Source organism: Notamacropus eugenii, chromosome 4 (genome assembly GCF_028372415.1).
Source record: "Notamacropus eugenii isolate mMacEug1 chromosome 4, mMacEug1.pri_v2, whole genome shotgun sequence".
In the NCBI taxonomy this organism is placed as follows: domain Eukaryota; kingdom Metazoa; phylum Chordata; class Mammalia; order Diprotodontia; family Macropodidae; genus Notamacropus; species Notamacropus eugenii.
In genome coordinates this window covers 138,888,498-138,907,340 of record NC_092875.1, presented here as the reverse complement: position 1 = coordinate 138,907,340, position 18,843 = coordinate 138,888,498, and the positions used below count along the sequence as shown (strand labels likewise).

Sequence of the window (18,843 nt, the reverse complement as noted above, 5' to 3'; positions counted from 1 at the left end):
TGAGAATGGGAAGATGAAAAGGGATGAACTTAGAGGACTCAAATAGAATAATATTCATTCTAAAGCAACATTTAAAAATGTGCCATCTCACATGTCCTGAATAGAAATATCACACTTATAACTATTCACACAGGCTTCTTGGTACAAATTGTGCAAATGGAAGATCAATTTTTTATATTGGCAGTAATTTCTGCCTCATTCCAAGTAGCAAAATGCAATAAAAAAACATTTGTTGAAATGCTGGCAAGTGTCAACTGGTTGAAAATTCAGCTGTCATATTCTCTATTGTATTCGAATTCAATCAAATCACCAAAATTAACCCTCAATCCTTCTTTTTTAATTTCAGAAACTTCTCCCATATAAATGCAGTCTTTTCTTTTCCTACTGCCATCATCCTTGTTCAGTCTCTTATCACTTCATGACTGGAATATTACATTAGCTTCCTAAGTTGTCAGTTTCCCTTGAATCTTTCCCTTTCCTTATTTTCCTTAATGCTAGTGACTTTCCCTCTGTTGATTATCTCCAATTAATGCAGTATTATGTTCAATTCCATATATATTTTGTTTGTTCATTGTCATTTGCATGTCTTTTCCCCATCAGACTATGAGTGCTTTGAGAGAAAGGACATTTTTTTAATTGGCCTCTCTCTGTTTCTTCAGTGCTTATCACACATTAGTGTGATGTTTGTTTAAATGTTTGTTTACTTAACTCTCATTTCTCCTATTTCATGTTTACTTATACTACAAAAGATAAGAGTCTCTCCGTCTAAAGGGAAATTTTGGACCATGTAAAAAAAACAGCTTGCTGTATTCTTAGATATGATAACAATAGTAAAAATAAAAGTAGCTGCAGTTCATGTAATGTACAATATATGCATGCTCTCATTTTACGCTCATGATAAGTCTGTGAAGTAAATGCTACATGTTTTAAGATTACTACTTTACTTTTTTTTTCTGGACTACAAGTTAAACATGAGTGTGACATGGCTTCCAAAAAAACTGATGTTAACTTAAGCTTTATAAAGGGAGAAAGTGTCCAGAACAAGGGAAGTTAGTTAATAGTTCTTTTTGTCCTTGTCAGACCACACCTGAAGTACTCTTTTCAGTTTTAGGCACCAAATTTTAGGAAAAACTCATATAATGTGGGGTGCATTTGAGGTCTGGAGCAGCTGGATGACACAACTCATAGAGTGCTGGGCCTGAAACAAGAAAGACTCATCTTCCTGCATTCAAATCTGATATTACACACTTATTTAGCTATATGACCTTGGACAAGTCACTTAATGGTTTGCCTCAGTTTACTCAGGTGTAAAATGAGCTGGAGAAGAAAATGTCAAGTTATTCCAGTATTACTGTCAAGAAAATCCTAAATGGGGGACTGAAAATGACTGAATAAAAACAACATCCAGTGTCCAAGATGCTGAGAGTATCATAGAACATTTTCTAAAAGAAGTGGTTAAAGGAACTGAGGTTGTGCCTAGGGATGTGGTAGAGACATGATAAGTGACCGGAAGGACATGAAGCTCTATCTGTCATGGGATTAGTCTTGGTCCCAAACAGCAGAACTACAAGGAAGACACGGAAAATTGTGGAGAGGCAGAGGTTGGGGTAAGCTGTAGAGCAGAGGTGTCACAAAGGGACCTCTCCAGAACAGCTGAACCAAATTAACATGTAATTGAGAATATTTAATAAAATAAATAGAAATCCAATAAAACATAGATAAGCATAAATATCCCCTGCATGGATCCTTAGGTATGATCTAGCAGTCCCTATATGTATTTGAGTATGGCAAGACTGTTACAGAAAACACTCAAAAGGTGTTAGATGAGACATTCTCTAAGGTTTCTTCCTACTCTAAGACCCTGTGTTTATAACAAATGCTTAACAAACATTTGTTGAAGAAATACATGAGTAAATGATAATGCACTTTATGCTTTCACAGAGCTTTCTATCCAAATGGTGGAAGATTAATAGTGCTTGCTTGAAGTGCCAACTTGAAAATCATTTTCTATTAACAGTTCACCCTATGAATGTTTTCTTTTCTTTCCTCCTATGTTTGTATGTGGTTTATATTAGGAATTAAATTTAAGGCAGAAAGAACAAAATATCCCCACATCCATTCCTCCTCCTTCCACCACTCTGCCAGAGCTCCTTCTCCATTACTTCCCCATTTCCCCCTCCTCTTGCCTTGTAGACTAGGCCTGCACAACATAAAGCAAGGGCTGCTTCCCACTAGCCAAAGGATTTCCAGAGGTCCCAGGAAAAATGTAGCATTGCCACTGGTACTCTCCTGCAACCAACCATCCTTAGCCTGGTTCTAGTCTAACCTTCTTGAAATGTACAAGTTGTTCAGGGCTGCTATAGACCTTCTGCCCAGTCTGGGTTCAGGAGAAGGACCTTGTTCACCATATCAGATTGACTGGGCCCTGTAAGGCACCTTTGTCAAGGAGCCTTTTGCTGGTAGCCGGAGCCCTTTCTATTTTATTGGCACTGCTCTTTCAACATTATCAGATTTCTTTGATTATAATATGTAAACTGTAAAGAATGACTGGCACATTGGAAGGTTGATATGTGGAAGAATAATTTGCCAGGATTTGAAAGTTATATATTGTAATAGCCTGCTCATATACAACTTTAGGATATCTAAAAGCAAGACATTCACATTCTTTTTACTGAGTTCCAGAATTTTGTCAGCTTTGACTCGATCCTTGTGGAAGCTATGCAGTTCTCATTTGGGATCACAGTCAGTAACTTGCTTTTGGATTTTCTCAGGTCTATATTTGCTCTGTTTGTACCATTTTACTTCTACCTTCTAAGAATGCAAGTGACACAAATTTTGGGCCAGTTTTCCATCACAAACAAGACATTGATTGATATATTGTGCTTAACCTCTGGTACCTACATTTAGGCTGAAGCCATAACTGGTCTAATTATTGGTATATGTTATACCAGTAGTGTGTTAAAAGTACATCAGGTTCTTTGCACACCCCACTGGATGGCAAAGTTATTTTCTTGGACACTTGAACCCATCTTCTCTAGCACCAACCAATGAAGAGAGAATTGGAATGGGATCAACAGCAGACATTAAGAGATAGCAAAGAATGGAACTGCTTGATTATCAGCTTGTGTTGTCTCAATTTGAACACATGAGGTCGCAAAGACAGGAGCAGAGTGGAGGATTAATTGGAATCAGTTTTTTTTCCTTAAATACATTAGAGACAGAATGCAAATGTTTGAGATGTTTGACATTCTGGAGAAGTAGCAGCACCTTCTCTTCAGGTTTCTGAGGAGAGAGTTGTCCAGCTCATGGAGATGGGATTTTCTAGGGTGGATGCTTTGGAGGTCCTGAGAACTTCAAATAATGACCTTAATATGGCTACCAATTTCCTCCTGCAGCCTTGATGGGCCTGAGGAATTCAATTGATATGTTTGCTTGCCATCTGAGGCAGAAGCAGCATCTGCCTCCTGGATAATACTGAAAAGTCTTTACCAAATGAATCCATGACAACCAAGCTATGTCTGCAAAAACCAAATTAAAACATGCCCTGCTACTCCCACACCCTTAAACCCCAAGATTGTTATGATTATACCATTTGAAAATAATTTTGCCATTGAATTAGCTAGCATGTTCTTTTTTTTTATTGTGAAGCAATTGCAATATTATTTTAAGAACAACTTTGAATGACTAAGTCATTTTGACTATTACAAATATCCAAATTAACTACAAAGGACATACAAAGGAAGATGCCATCCCTATCCAGAGAAAGAACAGGTGAATAGATGTATACATAGAATGGTTTTATATTTACATACATATTTGTGTCTGATAGTAGCTATCTCTAGGATGAGGTGTGGGGAGAAGAAACAAAAAGAAAAAAGTTACATGATTATTTTATTATATATTTAAAAGGAACAGAAATTGTATATAATTGACTTACACAGTTTTGTGCACAATCATATTTTTTTCTGTTCTATTATGTCATACCATGTTTTTTTCCATCTTCATTGTGAAAAATTGGTTCTTTTTATTAGTTTTGAGAATTAATAGTAAAGAATTTGTTATAAAATGCTGAGAGAATACAAACTTATGCAGCAGCCCAATGACGCTCCAGAAGAGAAATGGAGGCTGCTATGATACTATTTTTATTATAGTATGTTATCCCATGTAATATTTTGATTGCAATAATAATCTTAAAAGAAAAGGAACCAATTCTATTTTAATAAAGGTTTGTCAGATTATTCTTTGTAAAAGTTTTTTAAATTTTATTATTTTTTTCTCAAATTTATTTTTCAATGAAAAGAGCTATTCAGGCCATACCTGATACCACCTGGACACCAGATATATGATTTATGTATCTATTACAAATTTTATTATGTAAGGACTAACTAGGGGAAAGTGGAAGCACTGAATCATACATTCCTCATCATTACCAACCCAGGGCAAATTTTCTAGGCCTTTCTCCCCATGTCTTCCAGAAAAAGCTGCTAATTAAAAGAGCCTAGTAGAGTCTCTGAAACAATGAAAAAGCTATGAAAAAAAAAGGACTTAGTGTTAACACTACCATGAAAATCCAAAGTAGAGGCATAATGGAGATTCAGAGAACAAAAGAATGGCATTAAAAAAAAAAACCCCAGCCTAAGAGTATCCAGCCAGGTTCAACAGGATCAGCATGACCAACTGGATCATCACAATGGTCTAAATAGAATACTTTATAATTGACATGTGTTGGATTTATGAATATGCTATCCATTATTTTCATGAAGTACAGATGAGGAGCTCTAGTCCACCTTTTTTGTTTGATTCTTGGGCTAAGCATTTGACTGCTGATAATCTAGATTGATTGTCCCTGGCTGCACCACCATCATTAACCTCTCTAGAAATGGTACTTCCTGGCAGCAAAAAAACCTGGGATTCTTGGCACCCCAAAGTGTCAACCCAGGACGATGCAGAGGATATGTATAACATTTCAGAATTAGTCACCATAAACAGAGAAAACAGAAATCAGGATCGGAAAGGAATGGAAAATGGGCTGGGAAATGGAGAGCTGAAAGTGGTCTTTACCAGATGCAAAACAAATGGAAATAAGGGGGAAATGCAACTCCATTTATCATCTACAAAGTGAGCAGAAATACATCAAATTCATGCAAGTTTGGATACATGATGCAAATCATAATAAAGTTTAAAAAAATTTTTAAAGAAAGAACAATATAGAAGTTGTGCTTCTTGGAAGGCTCAATTGTTGGAGGACCCTTACTGAAATAATTGTTATTCCCTAAAGAGCTGTCTTAGCTCTTGTAGCAGAAAATGTTAAAGATTAAAGTCATCTCTTCACACTTCCACCCTTCAAGATACATAGTCTCACAAAAGGTGTTATTTATGGACAAAATTAGACACCTGATCATAATTTGCCCCTTAACTAATATCTATGTCATTTCTAGAGGGGAATGTCCTAGGATTTAAAAACATAAACAAATGCAAAAGTGTTATATTTAGATAAATGATCTAGCTAAAAGTCGGTTAAATAAATAATAGTAAAGAATACACTTACCTTCTATCAAATTCTTCTCCAAGGAAGTCTGTCCCTTAGGAACAGAGTATATTTAACTATTTTCAAATCTCTGAGGAGTAGGCAAAAAACAAGATTTACTGATAGACAAAATAAGCTATAGAAAAGTTATATGACTTGCTTCAGGACACTCAGTGAAACAAAGCTAGGCTGCAGAAAGATTACAGATTTTATGGATACCCCTCATTCCAGTGTCTGATCCTCATATTATTTTTTGAGGCTATAAGTTATGTCACCCTTTGAGTGAAGCTTCTTTTTGATTTGATCATAGAAAATTATAGCTGCTACTTCATTGTCTATCCAAGTGAATGTTCATATGAAAATGAACTAGAACTACTACATGACCAGGTGTCTCTGTTTCTATAATTTCATTCTGATTATTTCCTGAAAGCATATAAACAAATGGCAATGGAAAAATAATCATTTTTACACTGTGAAATTTATTTTAAGTTGAAGCTAATTCTATTCGAATTTTGATAGATTTCCAGGAGAAAGATCAGGGATTTTTTATTTCATCAATTCAGTATACTCATATCAATTGGTATGGATCAAGAGATCAAAAAATATAGGATATAGGTTTTAGAGAAATATTAAAAATTATCCAACTCCTCTCTTTCATACATTATGTAAGTGAGGCTCAGAATATTGAAGTATCTTGTGCAAGGTTACAAAGGTATTAAGAAATCCAGCTAGAATTCAAACCCAGATCTAAGGTCAAAATATCATGTCATGTTGTCTTTTTTAATTCTAGAAAAATAAAATTACCATGATAAATTCTTATTTTACTTTTCCTTGGAAAGTTAAGCTAAGATGAATGTCCATTGATTTTAAAGTTATAGAGCAGGTAAAAAAATATATTCCTAATCCACACTGTTGAAATACATTTTATTTTCTTTTTACTTTCCAGCTTGGAATATGATCAGTGTTCAGGAATGACTATAAAGCACTGAGCACTACTGGAATATAAAACATAGAAGTCACTATTAATAGAATGAATTAGTAAGGAATGTGAACAAAAATGGCAAAATCCAAATACATTATTTCTCTCTTGCAATTTTAATCGCAAATTATCCTATGTATAAAGGTGTGTATGTGTATATATGTGCTTAGTATGTATGTAGACATATGTACATACATATACATACATGCATATATACATATACACACACAAACACACTAAGCCACAGAGAATGAATTCCATACAGGGTTCTTGCCCAATTCTTTAATGTTATTAAAAAATAAAAGGAGTCTACTAAAATAATTATATCCCTACAAAATATTCCATTTGTCTGAAAATGTTTTGAGTTTGATAATCGCAATAAATTTGATGAATCTTTTTCTTTGTCACCTCAATTTTACCATGACGTTCTATTCCTTTTTCATGGGATTATGAGATGAATTATGTCTGTCAACTAGAAACAATATGAATATTTTTACTTATGAAGCATTTCAAGAGTTGTTCCCTATAAAATCAGAGTTTGAATAGAATGTTTGAGAAGGTTATTATTTTTTTCTAAGTCAGTCAACCAAATAGTATCACACACATACCACACATACATACAGAGTCTAAAAAAAATCCTATACTTCATCTCAGTATTCTGCCTTTTGAAAACGAACATTTATCAACATGATACCAAAACCAGATGAGCCCTAGTTCTTTTATTGAGGACATTGGGTAGGATCATTTGCAAATAGTTTAGGGTATGATGAACTTTCTTTCCTCTTGATGTTGTTTTCTTCATATATGTATATATATATATATGTGTGTGTGTGTGTGTGTGTCTTGGGATATAATCTGATAAAACTCAGAAAAAGAATTTGCTTCAGGAAGATGCTGAGGTGTTAGAGCTGCACAAGGACCTTCTGAAGTCTTGATTTAATACATTTCATCCCAGTCATCATAATACAATAAAGAAGAGTTTCTTATTTTTATTTTATTCTAATGTAAACTCTGTTCAGTGGTTGGATACTATTATACTTGACATTTCGAGCATGTGCAGAGAATAAAATGTAAATACCTTAAATGATCATGAAGTGGAATGTCTAATTTATTGATGCAACTCCAAAATGTTGCCCTTCTGTAATGTTAGAGTACAGATCTTCTACACCCATTAATGGACTTCAGATACCTTTTGCTAATTTCTAATGAGGCACTAGGTCACAAGAATCATGCCCTTGGGCTCTGAAAAGTGTACTTATACTCTGAGGCAAGATTTTACTTTGGGACTTACTCTTTGGAAGAAGGTTCATATTATAAATAAGACTCTAGGTAACTGTTAAGAAGCCCCACCCCTCCAACTTTGAAAATCTGGATTTGGGGGCTTCTCTCTCTGGTAACTATGTATATATGTAATGGTTAGACAGTTAGATCAGTCTGTTGATCTGTGATGTATGTTTTGCTTATGGTCAGATAGGTCTTGTCTGTTGGTATTTATTTCTCTGCTTGTGTTTTCTCTGTTGGTGAATATAATTAAAGTAGATTGTTGACCCCTCAAAAGTTGGTTTCCTTTGAGAAAAGCATATCTAAGATCCTCTTGCATATTGCAGGGTGCTTACTGCTACACCTTCTTAAACTATGGTAACATTTTCTGAATCTTAGAAATAGGAAACGACATTGGTAGGATTCCAGAACCTAGTGTAGTGACTATGGCAGACACTTAGTAAATGCTTATTTAATTGAATTATTCTTTCTAACCCAAAATACATTGCTCAATTTTCCCTTTCTATTCCCACCATCAGGAAAAGGAATCAAGCCTAAAATTATGTAAGAAGATTCTCCTAAAAGTGACCAGTGATTAAGACAAACACATTCAGTATTAAATAGGTCTTAGTCTCTTTTTTCTTACTCTTCTTTCTGGTTACCCTGCTATAATGATAATTTCCAATCATGCCTTTACATATGTGCCTTTTTCTGACTCTAAAGTCACCCTCCATACTTTCTTTCTTTTAATCACATGCATAAACTGAGCCCAACACCATTTATACCTAAAATCTCTTATTTCATAGTTATTATCTCATTGCATTTGACCATTCCAGTCAGAATTTCACCAGTTCATAAAAAAGGGAGGAAAAAAAGTTGGTTTGAGTCTGATATTATCCTATAGGCCAACAACCACTGACTGGCTGAATGAATGAACTAAAAAAGCAATGTGCCAAATACTAGGGACACAAAAAACTGAAGGTAGTTCCCAAGAGGTTTGTGTTCTTGTACAGGGGCTTCGACCTTTAATTTGTCATAGATGCCTTTGACAGGGGTGAAATTTAGAGATTCCTTCTGAGAATGTTATTTTTAAATATATAAAATAAAATGTATATACTTAGAAAATAATTCAATTATATTAAAATATAATTGTAACATGCACATATATGAAACAATTTCACAAGCTTCCCAATTATGAACTCCCATTCTATGGGAGACAAAGCCTGTAGGGTGGTCTTTAGGTTGCTAACAGCCACACAATAGTTACTGTTTTTTATTGTCATTTCCATTGACAAAATCACATGTATTTTGGATGCTATTTGACTGTGCCAAGGAACATGGTTGCAAGACCTTTCTTTTCTGGATCTTCAGTAGGCCTAGGCTGTGAAGGAAGCACCTACAAAAGTGTTTTGTGTTTCCTGTCCTTAAATAAAGACAAAAAAATCTGTAATAACTTTTCCAAAATTACATATTTGAAGGGATTTTCTTCTTAGAGTAAGAAAATTGAAGTTGATACAATATTTTTAGTGAAAAACAAATTATGCCACTGATAACTAACAAATATTAACTTTAATAGACCTCTCGAGTAAGCGACTGAAATTGCTGTTTCTCTCAATGTTTTTATTACTTTGTGGTTACACAATACGTGATTGGAGTCTGTAGGACTGGGAGCAGCCACTGACACACATTGTAAAGTACTCTCTTGTTTCTGTAACTGGTTAGACATGAGTTATTTCTTCTCTTTATTATTTTGTTAAAGTGATTCACATTAGTATTGTAGATGGCATCATTTATACAATCCTACACACATTTGAAAATGTTCCCTTTCAACTAGGATATGGTTAACTTGTTAATTTGTTACTGGCTCATTAGCCTCCCAGGTTGAATTCTTTTGCAATGATCCCTTTGTTTGAAAAATGAGACTTTTTTCATAGACTGCAATATTTTCATTTTGAATTATTAAGTTTATATTAAAATACTATATTAAGATATAGCTGACAGAAATGAATACTTGATGAAAGAATCTTCGTGTAGTTGATTATACATACCTGCCTAATTATTTGCCAGTTAGATTATTAGGTGATTCTTAAATTTGGAAAAGAGTTTCCCTCTTACCATGTAATGATACGAAATAAATACTAATGTATTTGAAAAGTCATTGCTTACTATAATAATTTAAAATATTCAGACCAAAATGCAAATTGCAAATGTGTTAAATACAATCTTAAGTGTAATATATCTGGTTTAGAATTGGAGGCCATACCTTTTGCCAGAAGAGAGCAATGCTTTGCTGATAGCTTGCCTAGAGTGAAGGGAAGACTTTTACTCTGAGCCATCCTCAGTTTTCATTGTCAGATAATCAATGTTAATATTGGCAAGGCTTGGAATTATATTGAATCTCGTTAAATCTTGATTTTTGATGTGAGAAGGGTAATAATGAATGTTAAGAGTGCCTATGTCTCAATCTTACATTTAATGCCCTGACTTTAGAAGTGCCAATAATATTTGGTGGAAATTTAATATTTCTATTTGTATAAAATCTTTCTCACATTTCACTATACTCTTAAAGTTTGCGAATTGCTTTACATCCATGATTTTATTTAGTTTACGTAAGAATGCTGTGAGATAATTGCTCTTGCTGTGTCCACTGTGCATTTTACAGTGGAAAGTAAAACTAAGAGAGGTTAAATGACTTGACCAGGGGTACAGAAGCAATAAATACCAGGGGTGGTATTAGAGGTCAGATTATCCTGATTCCAAGCTCAGTCCTCTGTCCATTTCTTCTCTTAAGGGAAATAAGCTTATAATCGTAGACTATTTGCCAGTCCACTGTATTTTCTAACTTATTACCCCTTGTCCAGGAGAACTTTGGAGGAAAATTATAAATAAAAACTATATTTTCCTAAAAGTCCCTTATCAGAAATGATTTCCCCCTAGTTTAAGGTAAATATTTGTGGGCAAGACTGGCATGGATATTATATGGGCAGTATCTATAATAATTAAAACATTTTATCTTGATTTTGATTTGGACTTTATATTTAATCACCCATTCATTTAAATAAGTTTAAGGATCATAGATGATCAAGAATTAGAAGGAACTCTACATCACATCATCTAATCTAAACCCTTTATTTTATAGATGAAGAAACTGAGACCTAGTTAAGTGACTTTCCAAAGGTCATATTAAACACCAGAGACAGCATTTAATCTGTTTCCTCTGACTCCAGTGTAAATTGTTTCTTTACTTTACTATATTTCATGGGAATTTGATTTTTACATAATAGTAATGATTCATTTTCAATACTGATTTTCTAAGATTCTACAGAAAACCTCTAGGTATTAAGGTAATGTTGGCTCCTTAGCGCAATACTTTAAGGATCTATAACTTTGACAGTGTGGTTTCTCTCTGTATCAATGCTTATTTGAAACAAACTAATCCTTAATAGATTATCCTTGAGAAGCTTTTAGGTAGAAAATTCATTGTCCTGTGGCCAAAATGATCATGAACATCTCTTATTTTAGGTTATTACTCCTACAATAAACATATGCTCTTTGACCAAGTCTCTCCCTAAAATCTTTTCAGCAGCTTGTTTAAATCTTCCAGATTTCATGCTACAAAGCAAAATAGGCTTTGTATACTCAATGTCATAGCCATATGATGGTCACAGGAGTTTTAATGAAGGAAACATAGTATTACATAAAGAAGAAATCTCAAAATATAATGCGATATTTGTGATTTGACCACTAGTTTACTTTATTAGGTTATTTAGCATTTTGCTAGAGGATTAGTCAAAGACATTTCTTTTGCATTGTGGCTCTATTTTCTCATGGACTGCATCAAAGTATACAATGACAAATATTTTGTCCTATTTTGTTTTCTCTCTGAAATTTAAGTTGTTTTAAAGAATCACATAATCAATCATATAAGTAGCATGACATTCTTGCCAGCTCTTATTCATTTAATCATATAACCATTGTTCTTCCATTCATTTTTATTTGTGGAGCTTCAGCTTTGAAACCTGAAAGACAACAATGGGAAACTTGTGTTCATCAATTTTTAAGAGATTTTGTGTGGTGCTTAAAGGAGAGTTATGCAGGATCTTAATGGTTTAAACCATATTAACCATCTTGCCTTATAGTTTCCCTAGTGATAACTGCTCAGATTCCATTTTCATAAAGAAAGTTTTTGCATTTAAGATCTGTTCATATTGCATTAAAGCTCTACCTGTATCTTGCACTCAATATGACTGCATCAATGTGACATCAGAGAAATTACTCCATTCAGTTTGTCTAAAAATAATAACATATATTGTTTACACTGATGTTTATATATATTTGAAAATAACATATTTGTTACCAAATTGATATTTATGTGTATATACATATGTGCACATACATATAGAAATGCATACAATATATGTGTTTACATATATTGTAATATGGACATATCTGTATGCTTATGTATCTGCACACTATATATATATATATGCTTATATATACATGTATGCATAATGCACATATATATGGATAGAGTACCTCAATTAAAAATATCTTTTAAAATATTCACTATCTGATTGACTATGGTTGAATCCCTCAACCTTTCAGCTTCACTTTCTTCATGTATAAAATGAATATGATTGGACTCAATGATCTCTAAGGTTCATTCTGGCTATAAACTTTGTAGCAATGATCTCATATTTTGTAAATCTTGTTTATTTTAACCTTAATGCCACTTATCATCACCATCACCACCACCACCACCACCACCGCCATCATCATCATCATCACTATTCAATTGAATGAATTTTTCACTATAGTGAAACAATTGTTTATCCATGGATCAATTACATCCCTTCAGGAAGAAAACATTTCTATTTGGAGATGATGCTGTTGAAGGGTATACTTACAAACTTCAAGACTGCTGCAGACTTTCCTCATTGTACTTATATTTTAATTTTACTTTTGTGGTTGCAGCTATTATTTGAACAAAATATAAAACAAAAAAGAATTGGACAGTTTTTTGAAATAAAGGAGAAAAATAATTATCAGTATTTTTAATCATATTAATATTTGAAGAACCTGTATTTCCATTTTTTTGTGCATTTGATATTTTAAAATCATCTTCTGTAATGCAGTCTAGTAGATATTTGGGGAGATATAATGACAAATAAGATCTAGTCTTGACTTTTCAGGAGCTTGCAATATGATAGAAGACATGTGTGTATGTATGTATATGTATATGTGTATATGCGTATACCACACATAATAAAGGTATATATCCCAATGAATTACTAATAACTGAATTGTTTGGCTGAATGCTCTTAACACAGTTATTTAACAAATAAAGTGTTTTAGATGTACCATTTACATTTTAGTCTTTCATTAAAATTTCTTTTTGACTTTTTTTGTTTATGTAAGAAGCAGTGCTTCACAGGGAATTGAGAGTCTGCATTTTCGGCGGTAGGACTTGGACTTAAATCCTGCTTCTTACAATAATGCTATGGGACCCTAAGCAAGACTTTTATCTTCTTAATTCTCTTGTTATTTCACTTGGTAAGTAAGGTTTATGAGAAGAAAGCAACCTGCATTGGTAAGGGAGGTCCCTCACATGGGAGATCATCATACCAATAAAATAACAGATACAGCCTTTATCCCTTTTGTTCATGGATATTGTTTTTGACACAACAGACACTTCCAATTTTCAGATAATTTATTGCCTTCCACATATTCTTTGATCCAGTGACCATGGCCTTCACTAAGATAGTCTCTCTTTAAACTCCAGGAATTTTATTTGGCTGTTCCCTATTCCTGTAATTCAATCCTGCATCATTTCTATCTACTGGCTTACTTGGCTTCCTAGAAATCCAACTAAATCTCATCTTCCACATCTCTCTTCTTTAACCCTATTAATTCTATTTCCCATTCTCTTTTGATTATTTCCTATTTTTTCTGCATGTAGTTTGTATGTACATATTTGTATGCTTATTGTGTTCTTCACCATATTGTGAGCTCCTTGAGGGCACAAACTATATTTTGCCTCTTTTTGTATCCCCAGTGCTTAGCAGTATCTGGCATATGGTAGACATTTAATAAAGGTTTATTGACTGTCTGACTTCCTGTAAAGCACCAAAAATTCTCCACAAAGTATATTGTTTCAAAACAGCTCAGTAAAATTAACTGATAGAATAATTGTGACTGATAAAATAAATACTTTGTTACCTGATAATGGGAAAGAAGAGTGTGTTTTAACTTTAGAAATTTGTATCAATCTTGTCATTTGCATTGAACCCATATTTTGATGTCTTAGTTTCATTTTTATTTACATTGCTATAGTCGTTTTATACATTATTTTGCTGGTTCTGCTAGTTTTACCTGGTATCACTTTATGCCCACATTCCCACATTGCTTTGAGTGCTTTGTATCCATCTTTTTGAAAAGAGTATTAATTGTCCATTGTATTCCTATTATACTTCCAGAAGTTCTTGGTTTTTTTTGTATTATGGATGACTTTGTCAGTCTGGAATCTCTGGACTCCTGTGGATAATGCACAAAACAAAATACATAATATTACAAAGGAAACTGATTATATTAAAATACAGCCATCAAAATATTAAAAAAGTTTCAAATTCATAGACCCCTTAGTGTTAATGGACCCTGCCCTCTTCCCCATCAAGGATAAGAATCCTTGTTATCACATTTGTTTAGGAGCATTCCCAAACTGGGTCTCTGTTATCAAACTTGCCTGCTCAGTGATATCTGTTTGGTTACTTCTGTAGCTCTTTGACTTGCTTATCATGTGATCTAGGAATGTCTCCCCTTTAGGGAAGGGGAGGAGTGTTAAACTTCCTATAACAACTTTAAGGTATAATCTTTGGGTTTTATTATTTATGAGATTTTTGCATGTTTCTTTTAAAAGAAACTTCTGAGATCTTTTTATAGTTCAGTTGTATAATTTTGAGAGTATACATTACAGCTGGGATTATAGATGAGCTCATTGGTTAAACAAGTTTTACTCATTCAGCTTTGATCTCAGCATATCAGTAATTTTCTTAATATACTCCCCCAAAGTCTTCATTTTGATACCTTTATGCTTGATGTGTCTTGCCTAGAGAAGACCAAAGTGTTCATTGGTTTCAAAGTTGAAACCCTTGGTATTTATTTCCTTCATTTATATTAAATATTTTACACTTATTAAGAAAAAAGAACATTTTCTATCATTGGACAAAGCTTCTATGAGATGAAGTAGCTGCTGATATTTTTTTTTCTAGTGGAGACACACAACTGATGTCACCCATATACATCAAGTTATTAATAAAATGTTTTGTTTGATGCCATATGTTATTTAAAGGTCATATTTAGTTCTGTTTATGAAAGATAGAAATGGATTTAAGGCTAGGAGAAACCACAATAGACTAAAATGACTTCATGAAAAAATGTCATGTTTTATATGAATTTTTAAAATCCTATTTTGGCGATGTTTTATTTAGATCACAATTTTTAAAGTGACCATCAGCTACTTAATCATTCAATATATTATATAATTTGGTCTGTTTTTAATCTCTTTTAGATAGAAGAATAAGCCAGTGTACAGAATCGTGTAACAAGCTTAACAATATTCAATAAATACAGTATAAATGTTATAATGCTTTTGAGGTCCTTGTTTCATAATATTTGGCACATACTTTTTGCTCCTCAGCCAATACATGATTTTCTTGTGTTTAGAAGTGTGTGTGTGTTTTAAAGTAATATGAACTGTTGATGTTTTTAAAAAGCCACAACATGAAATTTTTTTTACATTTGGAGAGGTTACTCACATTTTCATTTTCTCATAATTGAAGTATGATTCATTCCATTAACAAAGTTGTGTATCATAGCCATTATTATTGATATATTCTTTGTATCTTATTCTATAACGTTCACATAGAAATGGGAAATGGGAAAAGTTGCTGCTTGCTGTTTCTTGCACATTCTTGCACATCTATTTAAATTTGCACACATATTTATATTTGTACTACTGCACAAGTAAATAAAATAACTTTTTTTATAGTTAAATAAAATTGTGAGGCTGCAACTTCATCTTCATACTTCATGGAAATCTCATTATGATTATGATATTTGTAAATTTCCAATGTATAATTGTTAAACTGAATTAAAATGAAAAAAAAAACATTTAAGCAGTTACTATATGCCAAACATTTTGTCATGTGTTGGATGTAAAAATAGAAGTTCCCAAGAAGCTCTTGCTTTAACTGGGGGAAATAAGAGATAAAGACTACAGTTCAAGATCAGATGATATTTGACTTGAATTTTATGATTGTTCTTCAAATTCTTCTTTCTGATGATAATGTCATTTTCTACCTCTTTTGCTATTGTTATACCTTTACGTTATTTAATGTATTTTTTGATCTTTTAACATGAATAAGGTAGTTACTCACTCAGCCATCTTGTTGACTACTTTTATTTGTCACTACTTTATGTAAAAATATTTAGTAATTCAGACAAATGTACATGAGCCAATATTCGATAATCAAGAAACTTTTATGAAGCCAGGTACTTTATATGACAGGCAATACCGTGAATACCAATTTAAATCTTTCGTGTTCGTTTAACTATGTTTTTTTTTTCACTTTGTGTAAGTCATTTAGCCTGTTTTTTTCTTTATAAAAGAAGGATAATCTTATTGAACCTAATTGACTTTCTGAAAGAAATGTCCAAATAATGCATTTTACACATCAAAGAACTATTTAAATGCAGAGCAAGACAATTTCCTTGTGGTTAAAAGTCAGACAATGATTTGTGTACAAGGAAAACTGTTTCTCCTTAAATCTCATGCTAGAAAAGAAAGAGCATGTCAATCATCTTTCTTGTGTGACATTTTGAGTTGAAAGTAATTTCTTTAGGAAGTATAGGACTTTTAGAAATCTTTTGAACATTAGATATTAATATGCTACTATTGCTTCACAATATCAAGTCAAGGGATGAAACTTTTAAAATAAAAATCCTAGTTAAGACACTCACATGAATCTGGAAGATAAAGTAAGATCAGTTAGCCTTTCCTAGATTTAATTCATTTTTGGCATTATAAAACTTAATATCACCTTGCTTATTGATATTTATTGTGAAGACAAGAATTCCAGATCTTAACTGATTATAAAGATTTTATTGCATACACTAATTTTTATATGTAATGGTAAAAAGTTAATTTGTTATTGTCCTTACACAATTATTAGGTTATGTTTTATTTTATTTAATGTCTTCAGGCTGTTTTATTTAATTGATTATTATTCTGCTTTATGAATCAAAAAATTTCTCTTTGCTTGGGCTCTCTTTTCAAAACATTTTGGCATAAGAGGTCCTTATGATGTTATCAGTTTAAAAAAGGTATCATTAGGTTGGGAACAGAAATTACAAAAGATACATAGATTATTCATTCATTTATATGAAAAAGTCTTATTACTGGCAATGTTATAGGCCAGTAAGCTGTTCCTGATCAATAGTATGGGCCTGGCACTTGGCAATCCTAATCTCACCCTTGTGGTTATGTGGTCTATTTGTTACCAAGTATTACTCTGGGAGAATATTAAATCATTCTATGATTCTTAGTGGGTTGGTCATCACCACCATCTTCCTTGTGAATGACAGTATTTTCATAGTCAGTCTAGTGGTATGGTCTGTTAGCATTTATCCAGTTATTCACCTGGAAAACTGTATTTCTCCCCTCTTGCTATATTTCTGTATACTCTAAACATGTAAATGTTGATTATTGGAGCTGATCATGCAAGCATGTATGTATAGATATAGTGCTTTAGTTTTAGCTTTGGAAGCCAAAAGAAAATAATAAACATATTAAGGAACTCTCCCATAGACTATGTACCTGGAGGTCCCTCAAAACCAACAGCCCAAAAGTAGCTTATAGTTCCTTTCTTGAAATAAGGAGTTCTCAGGTATAATATATGTGCTTAGACTAACCTATTCCTACCGCCTTAATGTCCTCTATATGCTTTTCTACTCATAGACATTAAAAAGGTCACAGTCCAGTTAGTTAATGTTCTGATTCAATATAGAACATTCACTTAATTATGTAATACAAAGATTTCTCAACCATCAGAGGACCTTATTAACAAGCCTGTTGTAGCTATACATAATGTTGTCCTACTCTTCCACAGGAATAGGAAAACTGTTCTTTGGGGATGTTATTAATCAGCTAATTTAAGTGTAGAGGAGCCCCTGGTAAAATTGTCCCCATGATGCTGTAGGTCTTGGTAGAAGTAGAAGTGAATCAAAGAATCACAGATTTCAATTTGGAGGGGATTTCATAGATCAACTAGTCCAACTCCCTCATTTTACAGATGAGGAAATTGAGATCCAGAAAGTTTAAGTGATTTTTCCAAGGCTCCATAAGAAAGTAATACGTGACAGGGCACCACATGATTTCAACCCAGTCCTTTGGGCCTGGCTTTAGTTCCCAATTCACTGTGTGATTCTATATTATCACGTCCATATTTTCTTGCTCAAGTCCTGTCTTTCTGCAAATGTAAAAGTAAGCCTTTCAGTCAGTGCTGAAACAAATGCCTTTGGGTAGAACTTATTGCTATAAACATATGTTTTCTGTATTTCCATTGGACAACACTTCTCATATCCTAAAGGTGTGTCTACTTCAGAGAATATACACAATGACATGTCTATAAAGGATCTAGGATAATCTACTGAAGGAACACAAGATTTCTTAGAAGGAACAGAGGTTCTTTTGGGGGATTTAGGGGGTCCAGTGTATAAAATGTAGGTCCTAAAACTCAAATTCAGCCTCAGACACTAGCTGTATATCACTGGTCAGGTTAATTAGCCTATACCTCAATTTTCTCATCTGTAAAATAGGGATCAAAATAGACCTTACCTCCCACGGTTGTTGTGAGGTTCAAATGAGATAAGATATAAAAAGAACCTTTGCAAACTTTAAGTACTGTCTATCTGTCTGTCTGTCTATCTATCTATCTATCTATCTATCTATCTATCTATCTATCTATCTATCTATCTATCCATCTGTCTATCTATCTACCCATCTCTCTCTCTTTCTCTC

At 33.1% G+C, this 18,843-nt stretch overlaps 1 pseudogene; it reads left to right on the top strand.

The window, feature by feature from the left end:
- The first annotated feature begins 982 nt into the window (after positions 1-982).
- On the top strand, positions 983-3,401 carry LOC140502351 (ubiquitin-associated domain-containing protein 2 pseudogene; annotated as a pseudogene).
- Positions 3,402-18,843: the final 15,442 nt, after the last annotated feature.